At 38.0% G+C, this 23,725-nt stretch overlaps 1 gene segment (V, D, J or C); it reads left to right on the forward strand.

Annotated features, from left to right (window-relative positions):
- Positions 1-6,826: 6,826 nt before the first annotated feature.
- LOC308684636 (immunoglobulin lambda constant 7-like) lies at positions 6,827-21,461 on the forward strand. The segment is given in 3 exons: positions 6,827-6,832; positions 19,181-19,229; positions 20,423-21,461.
- Positions 21,462-23,725: the final 2,264 nt, after the last annotated feature.

Consider the following 23,725-nt stretch of genomic DNA (forward strand, 5'->3'; position numbering starts at 1 on the left):
AGTGACTCCGCACTGTCGCCAAACTGTGGTCAAACAGTTGTTCTATTCTCTGACCGAGGGGACCCTCGGCACGGATGCTCTGGCACACAGCTGGCCCCGGGGCCTTCGCAAGTATGCGTTTCCCCCAGTGAGCCTTCTTGCACAGACCTTGTGCAAAGTCAGGGAGGACGAGGAGCAGGTCCTGTTAGTTGCGCCGTATTGGCCCAACCGGACCTGGTTCCCGGAACTAGTGCTCCTCGCGACAGCCCCTCCCTGGCCCATCCCTCTGAGAGAGGACCTGCTCTCTCAGAGACGGGGCACCCTATGGCACCCGCGTCCAGACCTCTGGAAACTCCATGTCTGGTCCCTGGACGGGACGCGGAGGTTCTAAGTGACCTACCCCCTGCGGTAGTTGACACTATCACTTCCGCTAGAGCCCCCTCTACGAGGCACCTCTATGCATTGAAGTGGAACCTGTTCGTTGACTGGTGCTCCTCTAATGAGGAGAACCCCCGATCTTGCTCGATCAGAGCCGTGCTTTCCTTCCTGCAAGAAGGGCTGGAGCGAAGGCTGTCTCCCTCCACCCTTAAAGTGTATGTTGCCGCTATTGCCGCACATCACGATGCTGTTGATGGTAAGTCTTTGGGAAAGCATGACCTGATCGTCAGGTTCCTGAGGGGAGCGAGGAGACTGAATCCTCCTCGCCCACTCTCTATACCCTCTTGGGACTTGTCTCTGGTCCTTTCGGCACTTCAGAGACCACCTTTTGAGCCTCTGCAATCAGCTGAGTTAAAAATTCTGTCCTGTAAGACAGTACTCCTGGTTGCATTGGCCTCTATCAAGAGGGTAGGGGACCTGCATGCATTTTCGGTCGACGAATCGTGCCTAGAATTCGGCCCGGATAACTCTCACGTCATCCTGAGACCCCGGCCCGGATACGTGCCCAAGGTTCCTACCACTCCCTTCCGGGACCAGGTAGTGAACCTGCAAGCGCTGCCTTCGGAGGAGGCAGACCCAGCCCTGGCTTTTCTCTGTCCCGTTCGCGCTCTGCGTCTGTACGTGGACAGAACGCAAAGCCTCAGGACCTCAGATCAGCTCTTCGTCTGTTACGGAGGCCAGCAGAAAGGGAAGGCTGTCTCCAAGCAGAGGATGGCCCACTGGATAGTGGATGCCATCGCCTTGGCTTACGAAGCCCAAGGCGTGCCCTGCCCGCCTGGGTTGAAAGCCCACTCCACTAGGAGTGTCGCTTCTTCCTGGGCGCTGGCTCACGGCGCCTCGCTGACAGACATCTGTAGAGCTGCGGGCTGGGCGACACCTAACACGTTCGCTAGGTTTTATAGCTTACGTGTTGAGCCGGTTTCTTCCTGTGTGCTCGCTTCTACTAGCCGGTAACACCGAAGTTCCCGCTCTAGTGTCGGCTTGCTGCGCCACTCCCTTCCTAGGAACGGATACGTGCGCTTTTTACTCCAGTCGAGTTCCCCATTGGCGAACCCTGTGAGTTCCTCCGCACCCCTTCGGCAGTCGGACGTTGCGGAGCGTCCGACGCCAGGCCTAGTGCTCGTATGCTTGTGTAACTTGTGCTAGGCTGGGTTCCATATGTGGTGATCCCTGCGGCGATCCCATATGTGTATTCTTCCACGACCAGTTCCCTGCGGTGAGCCCGTGTCTTCCCTTGGCAGAGTCTGCTCTGCCGTCACTGTCCGGTGTGTCTCCCCCTTCGGGTGGAGCCACCCCAGTGACATTCCATATGTCGCACTGCCCCTTCGGCCAGTCCATATGTGTATTCTCCACATGTTACCTCCCTTCGGGCAGGATGTGGCTCCGCAGCGTTCTTTCCCCTGGAGAGGTACGCTTTCCCAGTGTTATCCAAGAGTTCCGCTGTGTGGGGTATAATGGAACAGCAGTTGAACTCCCTCTACGCAGATCTTCCGCCCCAGCAGTTGGGGGTCTGAGAGTCTTGCGTAGGGCGCTGGATGTGGCAGCAACCGTGGCGTTTTCCATGGGATCCCAATTACGTCGTCACGTCGACGTTACGTCGAACGTGAGCGACTGAAAGGGAACGTCTCGGTTACTGATGTAACCCTCGTTCCCTGAAGGAGGGAACGGGAGACGTAACGTCCCGTCGCCACCGTTGCTGACCATCGCTGCATGGCCGTCACAAATCTCGGCTCCTCAGCGAAAAACAATGTGTGCGTGCGCCCGCTTCCTGTTTATACCCGCGCGGCGGGGCGGGGCGCGTGACGCGATTCACGCACGCCAACGTTCATTGGCTCGTTCTGTAGACACTCGAAGTTGATAGGGCTCCCTGAAGTGATCCCAATTACGTCGTCACGTCGACGTTACGTCTCCCGTTCCCTCCTTCAGGGAACGAGGGTTACATCAGTAACCGAGACGATTTCCATTCTGAGAGCAAGTCAGCAAGGAGAGGAGGTCCGCTACCCTCCCAAGCATGAAGTCACAGCAATGGCCAAAAGAATCGTGGAGTATTATCCCATGCTACAAGATAAAGATAAAACTATGAAACATGTAAGTGATGAAAATGTGTTCTAGATTTTTTATTAGACTTACGTTTTAGCGTCTGTTAATTTATTTTTGTCTGACCTTGTTTATCTGTGACAAAGTTCAAAGTTTTCATTTTTATTTGTTTCGGTCATTTTTTTTGTTGTTGTTGCAATACTTAAGTGAAGTTTAAGCAATCACTGTTTTGAGAAGGAGCAAGTAATGTTTTTCCTTTGATACCTATGGTGTTAAAAGACAAACTTGAAATATTGAATAAATAAATGTTGGCTGTACTAATTCTGCATGGTCTTGACTTCAGTTTTTGTTTTCTTAAGTAATCTTGTTTTAAGTTTAAATGCTTTGTCTCATTTTAAGACTAAAAAGCTAATTTTGACAATTCTTAAATTAAGAAGAATTCTCTTGTTTAGTGGCTCTGGTTTTAAGGTCTTTTTTCAAAATTAAGAAAGAAGAAAACGCTTAAAAAAGAATTTGCAAGCTAGTTTTAAGTTATTTTTGTCTAAACGCACCGCTTAAAAAAGAATTTGCAAGCTAATTTTAAGTTATTTTTGACTAAATGTACTGCTTGGAATAAGTATTTTACTACTTCTTTCAAGAGATTTTACACTTTTCTGAAGCCTAGATATTCTTTCTTATTTCAAGAAATCTTACCAAGTGTAATTATCTTACTGCACTGGCAGATCATTTGACTTGTTTTTAGTCTGTATCTTCTTAAATCATGCATTTATTTCTTCTATTTAGACAGTTAATTTTTGCAGTGTACTAGCAAACTTAGTCATTGTTCGAGATCTATAACATTTATATAGCATATTGATGTCAAAATCACATATTGTAAAAATCTACTTTTGTTTTAACGCAGATCATGTATCTTGGAGTTGCAACCAACAATCTGGCTTCACCAACCCTTTACTTCTTCCAGTGCTCAGTTGAGAGATTTGGTCTTCCACTGGTGAATGTTGGCTTTGATCCAGTTTGCTTTTGGTGTAGAGCAGGGGTTTCAGCTCCAGTCCATTACCCTGCATTAGCTGCTTCAAGTGTGTTTGATTAAAATTAGAAGTTAAACTAATTTGCAGAACAGTGGTTGTCCAGGAACAGGCTTTGACATCCCAGTGTGAGAGTTTATGCCAACATGGGTTGCAAAGAATGTAATAAATACAGTACTCAACATTTTGATCAAAGTAAAATGTTGTTTTTTTGGTTTTATGGGACAATCATCCCCTAAGTATAGCAGCAAAATTAAATATTTTTTTGTCTCATTCATATAGGACATCAACATTCCCTTGAGTGACTGGGAAAGCGGTGTCCTCCTGAAGAGCCTGAATCTGGGATCCGGGATCCAGGAATAGAGGGCCCGCTCACTGCAGAGGCGTATGGGGGACTCAGGGTTGCAGTGGACCCAATGGGGCATCAGAGTGTTTTGGCTGATATATTTCAGTTGTACAGTATGTGCAACAACATTTCAATGTGTATATGTACAGAATTACATTTCCAGACCAACTCTGGAAGTCAGCAAAGTTGTAAGTATTTGACATCTGTGTAATGTCTGAATACACTGTTAATTAAAACAAATTGGTCTTTGAAAAGTCTTTGAATGTTTTTATTTTATTTTCAGTTGTAATTTTTCTACATGATGAATTGAACACTCGTACATCATAACATTGACATAAAATCACAGATTTTTTTTTTATGCCATTCGTGATAATTGATTTTCTTGGAATGATCTATTTTCAGGCGAGGTTCTCTGTAGATCAGTCTTTGAACTGAACAATTTGTTTCTGAATAACATTTTGGTTCATTATAGATGTAACTTATGCCAACTCATGAGATGTGAATCACTTCAATGACATCATAACACTGACAAGAACGTTGAACTCGGAAAGCAGCTGGATTAGGGAAATGTATTTTACAACGTATGAAATTCAACAATAGTAATTGTTTCTGAACTGTCGATTATCAGGTGGTGATGTGTTCTCTGTAGAACTATATTTTAATTCAATCTGATACATTATGAACGTTTGGCTAAGAAGCAAATTTATCCCAATTCAACCACACCTTTACACCAACCCAAATCCAGTGTCACATGTTGCAATACAGGCCTCCAGATCCATAGAAAACTCATTAAATGTCCTGTAGTGACCAGGTAAATGTAGGATTTGAAAACATGTTGATGATCTTGGATGATTAGCACAGACCACTTCAACCTTCATGCCACATGAGGGAAGCTCCCATCCGACCCAGAACTTCACAAGCTGTTGAAGTGTACCAGCACTTGCTTAGAAGTGTAGGATTAATAATATATATTAGTAAATACATTTGTTACATTTTGAAATAAGTCTTGATTCAACTCAGACACAGAATAACTAATATACCAATTTCAATGAAACGACGGAGGTACTCTGCAATGCGACATTTAATGTGAAGTGAGTGTGTATCCTCATCGTCATCATCCTCCTCCTCAGCAGGCCATATGATATTATCCAGGATAGTCTTTATTTAATTAAGATTAAACAGAAGAATAGCAAATTATAGATTCAAACCAAAATATTTTAATGTAATCCTGTCCAATAATACCTGAGCACAGCATGCAGCGTCTGAGTGTCTGGGGAACCTCAAAGGGAACATCATCTGGACGTTCTTGCAGCAGTGACCAAACGTTTGTGTTTACACCATTGTGTAGTTTGTGATCCTCCATCAGCAGCTGCAGTTTCTCTCAGCTGTATCAGTGCAGTCACTGTGACGTCTGACTGACAGAGGTTTTTGTACGACTCTTTATCACTGTGTGAACACATAACCACTGCTGTGGTAACTCTGACAGTAATAATCTCCTGTATCTTCAGTCTGGACTCCACTGATGGTCAGAGTAAAATCACTGCCAGATCCACTGCCACTGAATCTAGATGGAGTTCCAGTATTACGGGTTGATGCTCTATATATGAGGAGTTTAGGAGCTTCTCCAGGTTTCTGTGAGTACCAGGCTAAGAAATCATTATTATACACTCTACTGCTGGATTTACAGTTTATTCTGACTTCTTCTCCTGGTTGAACGGCTGGTATTGATGGACTCTGAGTTACAGTGATCTGTCCTCTACACTCTGGAAGAAAACACAAACAAAAATTAAAATGATATATGATGATGATATAAAGTATATGACAAATATATACATTTCACATTTTAAGATAATTAATAGTTATTGTAAAAACTGTATTACACAAACCTTGAATAAACAGTGCAATGGTCCAGATGAAGATGTTGATTGTGTTCATTGCTGTAGTTTAGTCTTGTGTGATGATGAAGAGTGTGTTCTGTTCTGCTCTCAGTCATGAAGTGTTAAACTCACAGCACTATAAACACTCTCAGAGCACTGAAGCATGTGCTGACAATGCAAAGTGACTCTCTCTATTTAAATCATTATCCTGAAGACTGTAGATCAGTCACACACACATTTTTTCAAAAACTTCCTCATGTTGAGAAATGCTAAGCTATTATACACACATTTCTGAAGGTTATATTGACAGAATCATTATTGATTCAGTCATTATTATTATTTAAATTGCATTTATTTAACAACTGACGAGGACAATATTGATTTGAAGACATTAATTGAATAAAGTTTCATGTGTCTAGTTCAAAAAAAGATCAGAGTTATGAATGTGGACCATAGGGTTTAAGAGCTACAGACATTTGTATTTGGGTATGTCATTTTCAGAAAATTCTCAAAAATAGGGGTGCTGGTTAAGAGGTTAATATATATTAAATATTGATATTAATTATATTAAGTTGCTATAAAACGTTGAATTTTCATATAGCTACCAGTCATGCTTCATTAAGCACACACACTTCTCAAGATTTGTTAAACATCATTTTCTTGACAGCATTGCTTTAACTGTGTACAAACATCTGATAAACGTTTGTTTAAAAAAAGTGCGGATTCACTCGTAACCAAATGCAACATAGACGTTTCCTAAATGTGTGTTTAATATTTGACAGGACATTTGACAGACGTACAGTATGGCAGAAACTCTTAAAAACACATCTTCCAGATGAACACACATCAGATAGCCGTGTGTGTGTTGAATGTGTGCTATAATGTCATCCATTTGGCCTAAGCTTTTGTCAACACTTTACATTACACACATAAATGCTTATTTTACTAATTTACATAAAGATTTACATAACTGAAGATAATTTTTAGATTTTATTTGTCTATGATGTAGTAGCCTTTTGATCACATAAATGACAGATCTAACATTAAATCTTGTTTGGATGTTACAGGGGCCGATGAACACACAGCCTTAGATGCAGCAATCACAGGTTTTGAGGAAGTATACTATGAAGGTAAGATGATGCCTTGAAGAATCGCATGCGCAGGGTAAGATTTGTGAAAGTGTGCATAAGATTGCAAGCGTAAATTAAATCTGCATGCGCAAGAGAAGATTTGTAAAAGTGTAAATCACGTTTCAAGCGCAAGAAAAAAAAAGTACAACATTTGACTGGTTTTCGTAAGTGTAATTCATGTGTTGTGAAACTGCAGCTTAAAGGGATAGTTCACTTTGAAATTAAATTTTGGTATGTTTTAGCTTACCTGAAGGGCATCCAAGATGTAGGTGTCTTTTTTTCCGCAGTAGTTTCAATTTTGATATTTTTAGGTCAAACCGTTCTTGTCTGTCAGTCATATAATGCAGGTCTATGGTCACTGTCTCTAAGAGCATGCACAAAGTCCAAATTAAAACAATTCCCCATCGTCCAAATTAAACAATTCCCCATCGTAAGTACACATTGATGGCCTAAGACACGAAACGAGCGGTTTGTGTGAGAAAACGAACAGTATTTATATCGTTGTTACCTCTTGAACAAAGCCGCGTCCAAATGATCTGAGGGCGCAGGCGGGTATAGATATATACACTGATGTCGCCTTGGCTACGGTTTCGTTCCAATGACCTGCAGTAGCGAAGGCGACATCTAGTGTATATATCTATACACGCCCGCGGGTAGGTATAGATATATACACTAGATGTCGCTTGGCTACGGTTTCTATCCAATGAACTGCAGTAGCCAAGGCGACTTCTAGTTTATCTATACCCGCCCGCGCCCTCAGATCATTTGGACGCGGCTTTGTTCAAGAGGTAACAACGATATAAATACTGTTCGTTTTTTCACACAAACCGCTCGTTTCGTGTCTTAGGCCATCAATGTGTACTTACGACGGGGAATTGTTTAATTTGGACGATGGGGAATTGTTTTAATTTGGACTTTGTGCATGCTCTTTGAGACAGTGACCATAGACCTGCATTATATGACTGACAGACAAGAACGGTTTGACCTAAAAATATCAAAATTGAAACTACTGCGGAAAAAAAGACACCTACATCTTGGATGCCCTTGAGGTAAGCTAAAACATACCAAAATTTAATTTCAAAGTGAACTATCCCTTTAACGCTAACGCATAATAAATATGATCTGACTTCCATTTTTCTGCGCTCACACTTTTGCCACGTTTTATTTCGCCGAAATACGGCCAAAATCATTGCAGTGATTTGCAACCGAAGACAACAGTTTAAAGAACTGCAAACTGGATTGAAAGTGCTTAAATTCCTTAAGAGAAAGAGAGAGAGAGAGAGAGAGAGAGAGAGAGAGAGAGAGAGAGCGCAACAATGAAAACATTTAGAAACTGTGAACTCTCAGGCTGCCCCGTTGATAGGCTGCTTATAAGGTCCATCCGATCAGCGCATGCGTCTTCTGAGAAAGAAGTTACTTGACAATAATGTTAGCTTCAGGATATAGGGTGACAGACCAGAGGAGCCTCTGTGCATCATGACACAACATATGTAATGTCTGCTAACGCCAGAACCAGGGTGGGAATTATGTCATTTTAGGGGCAAGGCCATTTGGCCTCCACCTTTTCTTTTTTTAGGGGCACCAAGGCCATATGACAGGGCACAAAGGCCATTGAGTACAATTCGATGGTTTTCCCATTCAGATACCATAACATCGTAATTTGGAATAAGACATGGATTATGACTTTTTTAATAAAAAAACATTTTTTAATGAGAGAGAGAGAGAGAGAGAGAGAGAGAGAGAGAGAGCCATTACATCCAGAAGGTATACACCCTCACACAACAATAGAAACAATATAAATGCCAATAAAAGCCTTTTACCATCGTGTCAATAGATTTTGATTAATATAGAGAGGATGAGAGAGAGCAAGAGTGGAGAGAGTGCGCGCGCGACCAGGGCTCTCTCTCTCTGCTCGTTCTTTCAGTTAACATGCACCCTGTCACAAGCGCAGCAGTCATCATCTACATTAGGCCACTCACCGATCAAATAAGGCTTTAGCGGCAGCCAAAAAAAAATTAAATGCAGGAATAACCCTGATGTCTCTTAAATGACTGAAATAGAAGCGAACTCGCAAGCAGGTTTAGCAGCAAACCAGCCGGGTACTCCGTTTGTTTCAGCACACGCTGCGCGCGAACGAGCACCAAGTCACATGATATCGCTCAGGTCCTACTCTCAACATAATAAATCCACGCGAATTTTTGGAATTTTAGAAGAAAGGCCTGCACTTAACACAAATTGAAACTCATAGTTGGATGGGGGTTCGGAAATTTAATACCTCGTCAGATTACGTTTATTACTTTTTAATGCCCTTAATTTTGGCGAAATTCATTTACTACCTTTTAATACTTTTTACAACCCCGCGGACACCCAGTACTAGCAAATAGATTTTTAGTAAAAACTGACCCTTGAGAAAATACAACAAACCAGCACAACTAAAACACTGTGGCATAACGTTATTGCTATCCATAACATCAGCAGCAGATCCGAACATTAAGAATGTGTTCTTCTTAGTAAGACACTTGTCACTGTTGGGATTGAACTTGATACTCACCGTATCATAAATCTATCCAGATGCATGCACTTAGCAGCAGACTCCCGTAATAGTTTGTCATTTTTGTCGCAAATTCTTTTTAAGCTTGGCATTTCTGGAAAAGACGTGCGACAGTATTAGCGACCCATCATTTAAAAGTGTCTAGCTGCAGCTAGCATAAGTTTAATGTAGCACTAACATCAGCGAGACGTTGATTACAAATAGTTCTAAATAGTCCTATCAAATAGTGCTTCTTAAACGTAGATGTTCAGTTCAACCTAACACCACATACGTCCGTCATGTAGGCTATACACTGCAAAAACTCCTGATCTAGCAAAGATTTGCAATCTTATATCTAGCTGTAAATTCTTATTGATATTGTTTTAAGAATAAAATACTATGTAAGATCAGATTGTGTAAGATTATTCAGATGGTTTTAAGATTATTAATCTTTTTTTTCTTACTTGGTTAGTAAATCTTAAAGTTAGTAAGTTTACCTGCAAATTAAGATAAATTAATGTGAGAGACATCGTTTGAGGCCAGTCTTGTGTCTTTTAAGACTTTTTTTAGCTTTAAGAACTTGTTTTAAGGTTGCCCAGTAAAAAATGCTCAATCACACACAGGACTTGTTGATTAACATTATTTATTACAAATACCGTGGTTTTATGTCAACATCAACACATTTACAACTCACCACACAAGTCACCACACTCCTTCCAAACCTCATCCAGTATGTTTAATTACCCAGTTTTAAGAGCAATAACATCATCAAGGTTATATTTTGTCAAAACATATGCACTGTTTTTGAGACTGATTAGATAATAAGATGTATGATCGATTAGCTTTTCAGCATCTATAAACTCTGTTGCCTGAGCTAGATTAGGTACAGAAATTTCATACGCTAGTAGATCTCTATTCAAATCCAGAGTCTCATAAAGCTGATATTCAAAACAATACAGTGAACAGTTTACAACATAAATGTTCTTTATAAGTCCAAAGACAGGCACTTTCCCATTTGCACGGATGATTATCAGAGACTTTTCTTTGATGTACTTGTTACCATTAAGAATAAGCCACTTCACTGCAACTGCATGTTGAATGCCATCAATCCCCAATAAATCTCTAATCTTTGCTGTAATGTACTCCATATTTGTCACTTCTGAAACAGGTCCCAATTCCTTCTCATGTACAAAAATAGGATGCTCAGTACCAAGTTCATTTTGACAACTTTCAAAAAGTTGATTACGGTTTGCAAGTGACTTGCAGACATTTTTGTAGTTCAATTTCGATGACCACTGCTTGAAAAAACAATGTTTTGACTCAAATCTCATGCACATATGCCTTATCAAAGGGCCTAGTGAAAGAATTTGAGCAGGGAGATGTAGCATATAATGTTGCTTAGGAATTACATTATTCTCAGGAAAAAGTTGCTTAACCCTAAAACCGTATTCTGGACAAATGTGGGCAAAATAATTTTGATTTATTTTTAAAAAATACTTCCCTTGATCTGAGCGGTACAAGACGTGGCTACTTTTCCTAAGTTTGCCTCCTGAACACACACAATTTTTTTTTGACTCAATTCTACAATGTTAAGTGGGTAAAAAAAAAAAAAATCCTTAATCTTGTATTTGGGTCAAAAATGGGCACCCATAGAAATGAATGGGAAAAAGTGAAAGTGACAGTGACAGTGACAGTGACAGTGAAAGTGAAAGTGAAAGTAATGTAATTTAGAGCATTCTTCTTGTTTTTTTGTAAAAATAAATCAATAGATCCAATACAATGCATATCTAACATACACAAATGAAGGGCTGATCCTGTACAACATTCTCATCATGCCAAAAACTCACACTCAAAAAAATAAGCATAATTTACATAGAAAATATGGTACTTTTTGAAGTAAATAAATTCAAAAATACCCCCAAAATAAAAAAACACACCATAAATGGATGGACAAAATTTTATCGAAGACAGTGATATAACATTTATAATAAATAAAAAATAGGATCACATCTGAGTCCTCTGTGCCCACATTTGTCCACAATTACAGAATTAAGGGCTATAAAGTGAATACGGTTTGAGGGTTAAACTTTATCAGATGCAGCTCAATCATTGTTTTCAGTCTTAATAGACTTTGCACAGATAAAATAGGAGCAAAAAGTATCTGAACTATCTCAATTACAGTATGTGCAACATCTGGAGCAAAAAAAATATTCAAAATCAATAATATAATAATTTGCATTACTACACTAGCTTTAACATAAAATTAAAACATGCATTTGAAAATGTTATAAGTTCCAAAATAAAAAATGAAATTTATTACAGAAATTAGATGTTTTAGATGTTTAAAATGTTCAAGCAAATATTATAGCAAAATTATAATTTAGGTTATTTTTCCTAGTTGCTTTTACACTCAAAGTTAAGGCACTTGATGCAATGATCGTCTCGGAATCCTTTTTTTAAATCCAGATTGAATTTTGCCACGTTCATCGCGGGTATTTAATAAAAATGCAATCATAAGTGTCTTAACTGTGAGTGTAAATGCAATTAAGAAAAATAGCATTTAAATTATCATTTTGCTACAATTTTACACTGAACATGTTAAAGGGTTAGTTCACCCAAAAATGAAAATTCTTTCATCAATAACTCATCAATTACGAGCTTTCTGACCCCCCATAGACAGCTAAGCAACTACCACTTTGACGCTTTAAAAAGTTCCTAAAGTGATTGTAAAACCAATCCATATGAATTGTGTTTTAGTCTAAATTTTGTGCTTCCTTTATGATGAACAGGTTGAATTTAGGCTTTTATTCATCAATTCACATCAGATACGGTAAAAGGAAGCTCTAGCATGTTCGCTTGACATGCGAAAATAAATTAGGTTCATTCTCGTGTGTTGCGCAGCACGTTTGAGAAAGAGGTTTGTTCTCACGTGTCAAGCATGTTCGGTTGAGCTTCTGAAATCTGTTCATCATATAAAGCGATCATGTCTCTTCAGAAAATTTGAACTACAGTAAACTGCTCGATTCAAAAGGATTGGTCTTACGATCTCTTTATGAACTTTTTGAAGCATCAAAGTTTTAGTTGCATGGACTGTCAATGGGGGAACAGAAAGCTCTCAGATTTCATTAAAAAGATCTTCATTTGTGTTCCAAAGATGAACGAAAGTCTTAGGTTTGGAACAACATGAGAGTGAATAATTAATGACAGAGTTTTTTTAATTTTGGGTGAATTATGCCTTTAAACATCTCTAATCATTTTTGTAATATGTTTAAATTATATGTTAAAACAAGTGTAGGAGATGGCTAATTTAATTATATTATTGAATTTGAATTGTCACTTTGCCCCAAACATTGCACATATGGTATGGAAAATGTAAATTTAAATAAGAAATACATTGCCATTTTATATATTACATTGCCATTTTGCAAATTAAATTTCAAAATGTCTTTTGATACCTGTATGCTACCATAATAAAGAGATCGTAAAATAATTTGAATTGAGCAGTTTAGTCCAAGTTTTTCTGTAGAGATACGATCATTTTATATGATGAACAGATTTAGGCTTTTATTCACATATATTCATCAATTCACACATCAGTTGCGGTAAACGAAAGCTCAATCTTGTTTGCTAGACGTGCGAAAACCGATGATGTTCATTCTCGTGTGTTTTGCAGCACGTTTGAGCTTCCGCAAGAACCATTGAGGTTTGTTCTCGCTTGTCAAAGCAAGTGCGGTTGAGCTTCTGTTTGTTCAATGTTTAAATGTGAATAAAATCCTAAATTTAATCTGTTTATTATACTAAGTGGTAGTCTCTTCAGACATTTTTTACTAAACTTCTCAATTCAAATGGATTAGTTTAACATTTTACTTTTCTGGGTATTTTGTATGAAGCTTTAAGTGAATCATTTAAAACTTTGTGGAAAATGTAAAAATGCAGAAAGTTTTTTGTGTGTGTGTGTGTGTGTGTGTGTGTGTGTGTGTGTGTGTGTGTGTGTGTGTGTGTGTGTGTGTGTGTGTGTGTGTGTGTGAAAATTGTTTTCTTATCTGCATTTCAGTTATTCCAGAAAATGGACCGAATGCATGCTGTGGTTGATTTAAGGTATTTCCAGGATTCCTTAAAGGTATAGTTCAACATTTTTTTTTTAATTCTGTCATTAATTATACACCCTCATATCATTCCGAACCTGTAAGACCATCGTTTATCTTCGGAACACAAATGAAGATATATTTGATGAACTCCAAGAGCTTTCTGTTCCTCCATTGGTAGCTTACGCAACTAAAACATTCAAGCCCCAGAAAGGTAGTAAAGACACCATTAAACTAATCCAAGTGACTCCAGTGGTTTAACCTTAATTTTATGAAGCGATGTAAGCTTTGTTTTGCCAAAACAAAAATAAACATAATTTACCTCTATATTTACAAAATAATATTATCTAAAGCACATTCACAGAACAACACCCGGTCTTGAGTCAACACAATTCGCATGCGTCGTAGTGCTCCCCCTACTAAATAAAGTGGTAAATTGTGTTTTTTGCTAAAACAAAGCACCTGCATCGCTTCATAAAATTGGTTAAACCACTGGAGTCACATGGATTACTTCAATGATGTCTTTCCTATCGTTCTGGGCCTTGAATGTGTTAGTTGCATTGCTCCCAATGGAAGGACAGAAAGCTCTCAGAATTTCATTAAAAATATCTTTATTTGTGTTCCGAAGATGAACAAATGAAAAATGTTTGGGTGAACTAACCCTTTAAGTAAAATTGTTGAGGTTGGCTAAGCTGAAATCCGTTATAGAAGCACATTACATGGATGCCAAACGAGATGTTGCAGGATTTGTAGTTCACCCACAAAATGAAACAGTCAATGGGGTCCCATTGACTTCCATAGTATGAAAATAGTATGAAAAATGTTCTATGGAAGTTAATGGGGCCCCATCAACGGTTTCATTTTCAATTCTTAAAATATCTTCTTTTTTGTTCAAGTAAACAGATTTGGAACAACTTGAGGGCGAGTAAATGACAGAATTTTCAGTTCTAGGTGAACTATCCCTTTAAGTCTAGAGGTCAAATTTGAGCTTGTCATTGGGAGTATAAATTTAATAAATTTACATCTGTCTTTACTAATATTGATTCTTCATTATGTTCAGGAAGAACTGGCTATCTCAACCCACTGTGCAGATCTTGGGAACTTCTTGACTGGACGTGTCTTCAGTGAGAGGAGAATCTTCAGCAGTGTAAAAATGGAGGGATCTGAAATTGCCGAGCAGTTCGGTTGGAGGATGGTGTTTTAAAAAAGTTAAATAAATGCAAGGGTATTGTGTGAAAAATGGGAAAAAAAACAGCTGGCTTTGTTGTAGATGAGAAAATATATTTTATGTACTGTAACATTTTAGTGTAATTGCATTTTAAGTTCTTTCAAATCTTTTTAAAGAAGTGATATTCTGTTAATTTTGCTAAGTCTTTATTGTATTGTGAAGTCTTTGATGTATTTACACAAAAAAATACTTTACTGTAAGTAAAGTTGGAATGAAAGTATTCAAACGTTCATATGTATTTGATATGTATTTACAGAAATTATTTAATTGATGCCTTTTGGATTCAGTTGTTGAATGTGCACATTATTCAATAGAAAAATAGCCTTTAATAGTTCTCGTAGGAACAAATTTGACACAGTTAAAGTCCCTGTAAAGTCAAAATTAAGTATGTGTTCTGAGTTTGTCACACCACAGAAAAATGTGTTATTAGCCACCCAGCCAAATCTGAATGATAAAAAAAAGCCGGCAAGTACATAAAATAAGCTATCAAAATCTTGAAAAAATGAGCAGTAGTCTCTGCTCTCAAACGCTGGGGGCGTGTCCGCTGGCTGCGCTGAAACCACGCCCACTCGCGGGAAAGCTACCGTCGCCACACTCAACTGTCACCGCTACAGCCGGAATGGATGCTCCTAGCAGCTTAATTTGTTTTACAAAGCCATACATGTTCGAGCCTGGACTACCTACTATAATTATAACATAAGCACACAAGGCAACTTACACTCATTGGTGGGCACGCACTGCCGACGATGGCACCAGTTGTCGGCGCGACGGGAGGATGATCGCCGAGGCGGGAGATAGTCGGTTCGGCCCCATTCACCAGTAACAGCGGATTATCAGTGAATGAATCCCAGTTGTCTCCGACGAAAGTTTATAAAACTATCCCGTGTAAAATGATCACTACAGAGGCGGGTTTTGGCGGTGATCCTCAGCTCTCCATCAAGGTGGCTCTTCACAAAATTAATCCACTTCTTGTTGATATGATAGTTTTTCGGAAATTAAAATAAGGACACCGATCTGTTTTGTACGTGATCGCATCCAGGTAATACGCATTTCCGTGACGAAGGCATAGCTAGCTAGCAAACTGTAGGATGTAGTAACTAATAGTACTGACAGTAACTCGCGATCGGCAAACTGATGTGAATGTGCTCTATTGTTAGGGGAGGGGCCAGCATCAGGGGCTCCAGTGCGTCATCAAGTAGGGGCGTGTCCAGGAGCTCAGGGGCTCCAGTGCGTCATCGAGCCCCCGTTTTAGCCCCGCCCAAAAAATCCGGAACACAGCAATGGTGAAAAACTGTTTAACGGTCTAACTCCACAATTCAGTACTTCACAGTTCACAGTCTTTGTAATATGATTTAGCAATACATTTCTAACATTTATAATGTGTTTAGAATTTTTTTTTAGAATTGCCTTTACAGGGACTTTAAGGTACAAAGGGGCTTGTCACTGGGGTGGTACCTTAAAGGATCAAATTTGTACCTTTGATAAAGGTACAATATTGTACCAACAAGTTTTAAAAAACAAAAGGTACATTTTGGTTGCCCATGGTACAAATCATGTCCTTTAAGGTACAAACTAGAATGGAACAAATTTGTTTCTCTATATTAAGGTACAATTTTGTACCAGTAAAAGGTACCGCCCCAGTGACAAGGGTTTGTACCTTCTTTGGTACAAAATTGTACCTTTTTTTCTGAGAGTGAATAAGAGACAAACATTTCCAATAGTCTTTGATGAGGTGTATTCTCTTGCAAGAAAAGGCCAGCAGTCGTACAGTCACACAGAGTGACACAGAGTGTGACAGTGAAGGGAGGGCATCCTTTCTCCTTTATAGTCTTGACTCCAGAATGTTATCTTTCTAGGCAAATGATGGTATTTCAACCATATGTGGAACATTCTTAGACGTGTTCATCATATTGTCTCCTTGAGTGGAGGCCCTCCTGTCACAACCAACACTCTTTACCATTCCAATACAGTTCCATATTAGAATAAGGTTTGTGTGTGCTCTTTTACTGTCATATGATGGTCACACACATCTTACTGTAAGTAAATATATATATATATATAAAAAAAAAAAAAAAGAATAAAACAGGAAAAAAAATGATTTGTTTGTTTTTGTTGTGTGTGTGTTGTACTGTGTAGTACATGAATGAATAAAAATGTGCCAATGTATCCACTGGTTGTGTCTTCTGTTTCTTGTGTGTGTGTGTGTGTGTGTGTGTGTGTGTGTGTGTGTGTGTGTGTGTGTGTGTGTGTGTGTGTGTGTGTGTGTGTGTGTGTGTGTGTGTGTGTGCGTGTGTGTGTTTGTGAGGGCTTTTCAGCAAGAGTGAATGGTTTTGAGTGTAGAGCTTAATTTTGACCTGAAAATATGATGTTTGGGGAACTGGGTGAGACGTTGTGGATTTGTGTTAACAGTTTTGAGAATACGAGGCATAGTTTCAAGAAATGTGTTTAAGCAATCGAGAAAAACTGTAATAACATTAGTAAATAAGGAAGGGCACAACTCAATGCAGTTTTTATGACTGTTCATTAGTTACTTCTTAGTTATTTTTCTTGAACCTTAATTAGTAGATAATTAATAGTAGTTATTCAGGAGATTTGACAGAATTCATTAGTTATTGATTAACTAACTGTTACTTAACACAATCATAAAATTCTATTACATACTGATTAGGTAACACATCTTCCTTAGTAGTTAACAGTAGTGAAGTAGTTAATGAAGAATTACCCATTAGTTCTTCAGTGATTCCTTATTAGTTATGCAGTAAGAAACAGCATTCTGAAGTGTTACCACATTTTCTACACATTTTAGATCAGTTTAGTAAGGGATATTAGATTGTATGTTACATGTTTACTTACATCATAATAATTAATTCATATCATATTGAATAAAGTCTGTGAAAGGTTTGATATTGTGTAGTTTGTGATCCTCCATCAGCAGCTGCAGTTTCTCTCAGCTGTATCAGTGCAGTCACTGTGACGTCTGACTGACAGAGGTTTTTGTACGACTCTTTATCACTGTGTGAACACATGTTTACTGTTTGGATAGTGATAACTCTGACAGTAATAATCTCCTGTATCTTCAGTCTGGACTCCACTGATGGTCAGAGTAAAATCACTGCCAGATCCACTGCCACTGAATCTAGATGGAGTTCCAGTATAACGGCTGTTCACTCTATAAATCAGGAGTTTAGGAGCTTCTCCAGGTTTCTGTGAGTACCAGGCTAAGTAATCATTATTATACACATTACTGCTGGTTTTACAGTTTATTCTGACTTCTTCTCCTGGTTGAACTGCTGTTATTGATGGACTCTGAGTTACAGTGGTCTGTCCTCTACACTCTGAAAGAAAACACAAACAAAAATGAAAATGATATATATAACGATATACAGTATATGATAAAAATATTTAACATTTCAAGAGAAACAATATTCATTATAAAAACTGTATTACACAAACCTTGAATAAACAGTGCAATGGTCCAGATGAAGATGTTGATTGTGTTCATTGCTGTAGTTTAGTCGTGTGTGATGATGAAGATTGTGTTGTGTTCTGCTCTCAGTCATGAAGTGTTAAACTCACAGCACTATAAACACTCTCAGAGCACTGAAGCATGTGCTGACAATGCAAAGAAGTGGGCAGGATTTACAACAGCTTGTGCTGAGAACAAACTAATATACACTAGAGTTACAGAATCATGACTTTATTTTGTATTTTTATTGTGACTCCTGAGACACTGAGGATGTGCAGATGAACGTCCATCTCTGTGTCCATATTCAGTCATGTGACCATCATCACTGCTACACTTCCACTAGATGAACCGCCATCACTAAAGTAAGATCATGAATCATGAGTCTGTTCAGAAAGTATCAGGACTGATTGTGAATCTCTAATCAGAGTTCATGGTGTCACTCCATCTATCATGAAGCCTCATGTGTGTCTGAAATCATCAAATGGAGAAGAAACAGGCTGTTAAAGATGGAGACATATTAGAGCTTGTTCACGTTTCATGATCTTGTGTGGAGATTCATAACCAGTCCAGATACTTTTAGAACAGACCTTGAATATGAAAACATGCTTGACTGTGGAGAACATGCAAAATACCTTTTATATTTTCATTGTTGACACTTTCTATTGACTTTGGCTCTAATATTCAATAAACTCATTATTTGAAGAGATTTTCACTGAAGATTGAAGTCTGAAGCTGCAGGTTTTTCTGTGAATCATGATGATTGATCTGCATATGAAGAACAGAAGCATCATTATGAGAAACTCCACAACATCATCCATGATCAAAGAGGTCAAAGGTCACCTCAGAGGTCACAGCTCATCAAATATATTTCTTTAAACAGTGTTATATCAGAAAGCATTTAGTCAAATCTGAATGAGTGAGTGTTGAGAAGAGCTGAGGATCTTCTAATATCAGTGTGTTGAAGTGTTGTTTCTCTCTCTCTGCTGGAGTGTGTGTTCACTCGAGTGGAATAGAGGTTTTTGTACGAGCGTTTCATTAGATTGTATCACTGTGGTGGACTTTCGGTGGAGGAACTAAACTGGTGATCGGTAAGTCTGTCTATTTAATCACCTAATAAAAAATACAATTTTGATTTCAGAAAGTGTTTTACAGTGGAAACAAGAACAACATTTATTAATAATAATGATTATTAGATATTGTGGCGACACTTTACTTGAAGCTTTTATGTATAATAAAGGTATCAATAGCGTATGTTATAATGTCATATATGTTTTCATAAATAACTGTCACCAAAGTTAAAATGTTTTATAATATTTGCAAATTCCTTGTTACATTTTAAAGTGGTTGTTTTTCATGAGTTTTAGTGTATTATAATTTTTTGGAGGTGTAACAATGAATAGATAATATTATAATGTGTTAAAACCTTGGTTACAATTATTGATGAGATCATACATGCATTATAATGTGTAAAACAATATATAATTAATGCATTAAAAATACTTTTTATAATGCAATATGTATAAAGGCTTTAATTAAAGTGTTACTGATATTTTTGTATAATTATTTAATCTAAAACAATGATATTAATATAAGAATAGCATTATTCCTTTCAACAAAAAAAAAAATATATAAAAAATTGAAACAAAATTCTAAACATATTTCCACACTGCGTCTCACTATGAGTTTAATCAGTTTATTACAGGTTTGTTTTTCCTTCATTTATTTCTACACTGAGTTCATATTTAGTTCATCTTTTATTGTAGAAATCATACATGGAAAAAAGAGATTTGACATCAGAATGTAAATGTTGCTCCTTTCTGTAGTTCAGTCAATGATACTGAATCTCTTTTGCTCATGTTGTGCTTATAATTCAGTGTTTTGTTCATTCTGTGTGATTCAATTGTGTTTTAACTCTGTTTGAAATTGAGTTACATTTTCAGTTCAGGTGAATATCTCAAAATTTAAGATATTTATTTTCAGAGTGAATAATTGCTGGAATTAAAGCAGTCAGATCGGCCTGATAATAGATAATATGTGTTATAACTGCTGTTACACTTATTGATTAGATCATTCATGCATTTTAATGTATATAGCAGTGCATAATTAATGCATTAAAATACTTTTATAATGCAATATGTATGAAAGCTTTAAATAAAGTGTTACTGATATTGTTTTATAATGATTTAATCTAAAACTAGAGCAGCATTATTCCTCTGCTGTGAATGTGCAGTGCAGTGTGTGTTGTGTGTGTGTGTGAATGTGTTGTGTTTGTCTCCTGCAGCTGGTCCCACAGTGAAGCCCTCAGTGTCTCTGCTGCCGCCCTCTTCTCTGCAGATCTCTGGAGACTCAGCCGCACTGCTCTGCCTGCTCAGCTCTTACTCTCCACAGGGGGCGCTGGTGAGCTGGACACTGGACGGGTCAGAGGTCACCGAGGGGGTTCTGACCAGCGCAGAGAGCCAGCAGGACGGCCGCTACAGCCGCAGTAGCGTCCTGACCCTCAGCAAAGCACGCTGGGAAGAGGGAGAGCTGTACGTCTGCAGAGTAACACATGATGGAGCTCCTCATGAGGTCTCGTTCCACAAGAGCTCTGAGTGCTGATGTTTCTCTCCTGAAGATGAGCCGTATCTGAGTGTCCTGTGTCAGGCAGGATTCACATGAGTCTAGTGCTGCAGCTGTAGTGATTTACAACTCAATACTGAAACTGAGTGTGTGTGTGTGATCTTTCAATCTGCTGTGTTTGCTGCAACATTCAATAAAGCTTCTCAACAAGTTCACTTTGTGTCTGACAACATCATTCAACTAACAGATGAAGATGCAGGTGCTTTTCAGAAGGTTGATGTAGCAGTAAATGTCAAATAAAGCTCTTGGGGTTTGAACATGGTCTCTGGAGACAGAGCTGCTCTATTCTGAGAGGATCACAATCACTCCACCCTGACAATGCAAATGGGCTTTTCAGTCTCACTCTTTGATTGGTTACATGATCTGGACTGGAACACTTTCACTTCTGCTTTAGTGAAGCAGCGCAGACAAACTGATCATTTATAGGAGATTAAAAAGTTTATTATATAAAAATATCATAAAAAAAGATCAAAATCAATAATCAGCCGTTCTGACACTAATTGTTACATAATCATTACATTTATAGACAATGGTGTAAATATATTTGAAAATGTTATGAAAATCATAACTAATACATGATCACAAATGAAGAATCAGTGTGTTGTTAATAAATGTTAATATCATAGTGTATTTGTTCATTGTTCATATACATGTTTATATTAAAGTGTATTTGTTAATTGTATAATAAAAACTCTTGGTTGAATGTGTGTTTCACTGCCAGTTTCTGCCCAGCCGACTCTCAGCCAGATCTGTCTTACAGTGCCTGGGCCAGACCTGGGCCATATCAGTCAATAAGAGTCGCTTTACAGGGTGTGGGCCACATCTGGGCCAGAGGAAGCTCTGTGTGTCCATGTTCAGTGTGTTGGGCCAGTTTTGGGCCGGGGACCCAGCCAGAAGTGGAGGTGGGCCAGGCAAAGTTTGCTCTCTGGCCTGCTGTTATCAACTCAAGAGTGAACCAAAATCATGTTGCTCTAGTGATGGAGAAACAAAGCTTTTAGAAACCATTGAACCGATTCAGGGCCGGCCCGCGGCATAGGCAGTATAGGCAAATGCTAAGGGCGCCACTCATCCATAGGGGCGCCAAAATGAGCGAACGAGTGAATTTTTTTTTTTAAATTTAAAAAAAAAAAAAATTTAATAATACTATTTAAACCATTACTTCGAAATACTACCAAATAAAGCCAAAAAAAAAAGTCCGGCACATCAATCTTCCCCCGCCCAGCGAGTGCTTAAAGTGCGTCAGAAAAAGAGCGCGCGCGCGATCAGTTGTTGGTAATTTGTTGTGTAGCGTGCGCGACGCCGCATCCAATGTAGACCGCATTGCTTTTGGTTTGCTTTTGTTTGTTTTAACACACTCAGGCTCCCCTGTAGAAACGGACCTGGCAGCTCGCGCCAGGTCTAGACACGGTGAAAGTTTCCTGATTGTGACGGATGGCCAAATTTACATGACACATTATAAATTAGCATTATAGTCTGCAATAAATACAGTGTCAAAAAGAAGAGAAGAGGATAAAAGGGGATAAAGACAGGTAAAGTGCATGATGTAGTGAATTAACAGTAGGCTATCTAATTGCATAGTAGTAGCCTAAGATACTATAATTTAATGGCATTTATTTTAACCTTAAACTTAATGTTAGCAGTTGTGAGTTCTCCAGAGGCCACAGACAGTGTAATTTTGTATAACAATCATGTCAGTTTTAAGACGCATTTTTTATCACTTTTTTAATTAATGTTTTACACTACAGTTGTGCAGTTTTGGGGGATATATGGCATTTTTTAAATTTATTTGCAAAAATTAGTAATGATATTTATTTACAGGTTTATTAAAAATAGCAAAGTTCACATTAAATCTGTATTGTAAAAAGCGCTATAAAAGATAATGGGGACTTGACTTGAATGCTAGATGTAATACACTACAGGCCAAAAATTTGGACACATTACTATTTTTAATGTTTTTGAAAGAAGTTCTTCTATCATTTATTTCTGTGATTCTGTGAATTTTCAGGATCATTACTCCAGTCTTCAGTGTCACATGTGACATCCAGTCTATCACATGATCCTTTAGAAATCATTCTAATATTCTGATTTATTATGAGTGTTGGAAACAGTTTTGCTGCCTAATATATTTGATGAATAAAAGGTTAAAAAGAACTGCATTTATTCAAAATAAAAAAAAATATTTTCTAATAATATAAATCTTCTTTACTATCACTTTTTATCAATTTAACACATCCTTGCTGAATAAAAGTATTGATTTATTTCAAAAAAAGAAAGAAAAAAAATTACTGACCCCAAATTACTGACCAGTAGTGTATATTGTTGTTACAAAAGATTTCTATTTTTAAAACATTTGCTTCTTTTTTTATTTTTATTTTTTTACTTTTTATTCATCAAATTATCCTAAAAAGTATCACAGGTTATGAAAAAATATTAAGCAGCAGAACTGTTTCCAACTTTGATAATGAATCATCATATTAGAATGATTTCTAAAGGATAATGTGATAGTAATGGTCCTGAAAGTTCAGCTTTGCATCACAGAAATAAATGATAATTTAAAGTATAATGAATTGAAAACCAATTATTTTAAATTGTAATAATATATCACAATATTACATTTTTTTCTGTATTTTTGATCAAATAAATGCAGGCTTGATGAGCAGAAGAAACTTCTTTGAAAAACATTAAAAATAGTAATGTTTCCAAACTTTTGGCCTGTAGTGTGTGTGTGTATATATATATATACTGTATATCATGAACACAATGACGGGGTGAAATGGGCTGTGATGCATGGGGCGCCAGGTAAAATCTTGCCTAGGGCAGCAAATTGGTCAGGGCCGGCCCTGAACCGATTGATTGGCATAATGATTCACTGTATTGAAGCTCTGGAAACGCCACACGCTGGTCAGAACAGCGGAAACTCAGCATAAAAACACCTTTTACACACCAAATTGTTTTTATTTAAAGT

This window comes from Scardinius erythrophthalmus, assembly GCF_964197995.2.
Source record: "Scardinius erythrophthalmus genome assembly, chromosome: 24".
NCBI lineage: Eukaryota > Metazoa > Chordata > Actinopteri > Cypriniformes > Leuciscidae > Scardinius > Scardinius erythrophthalmus.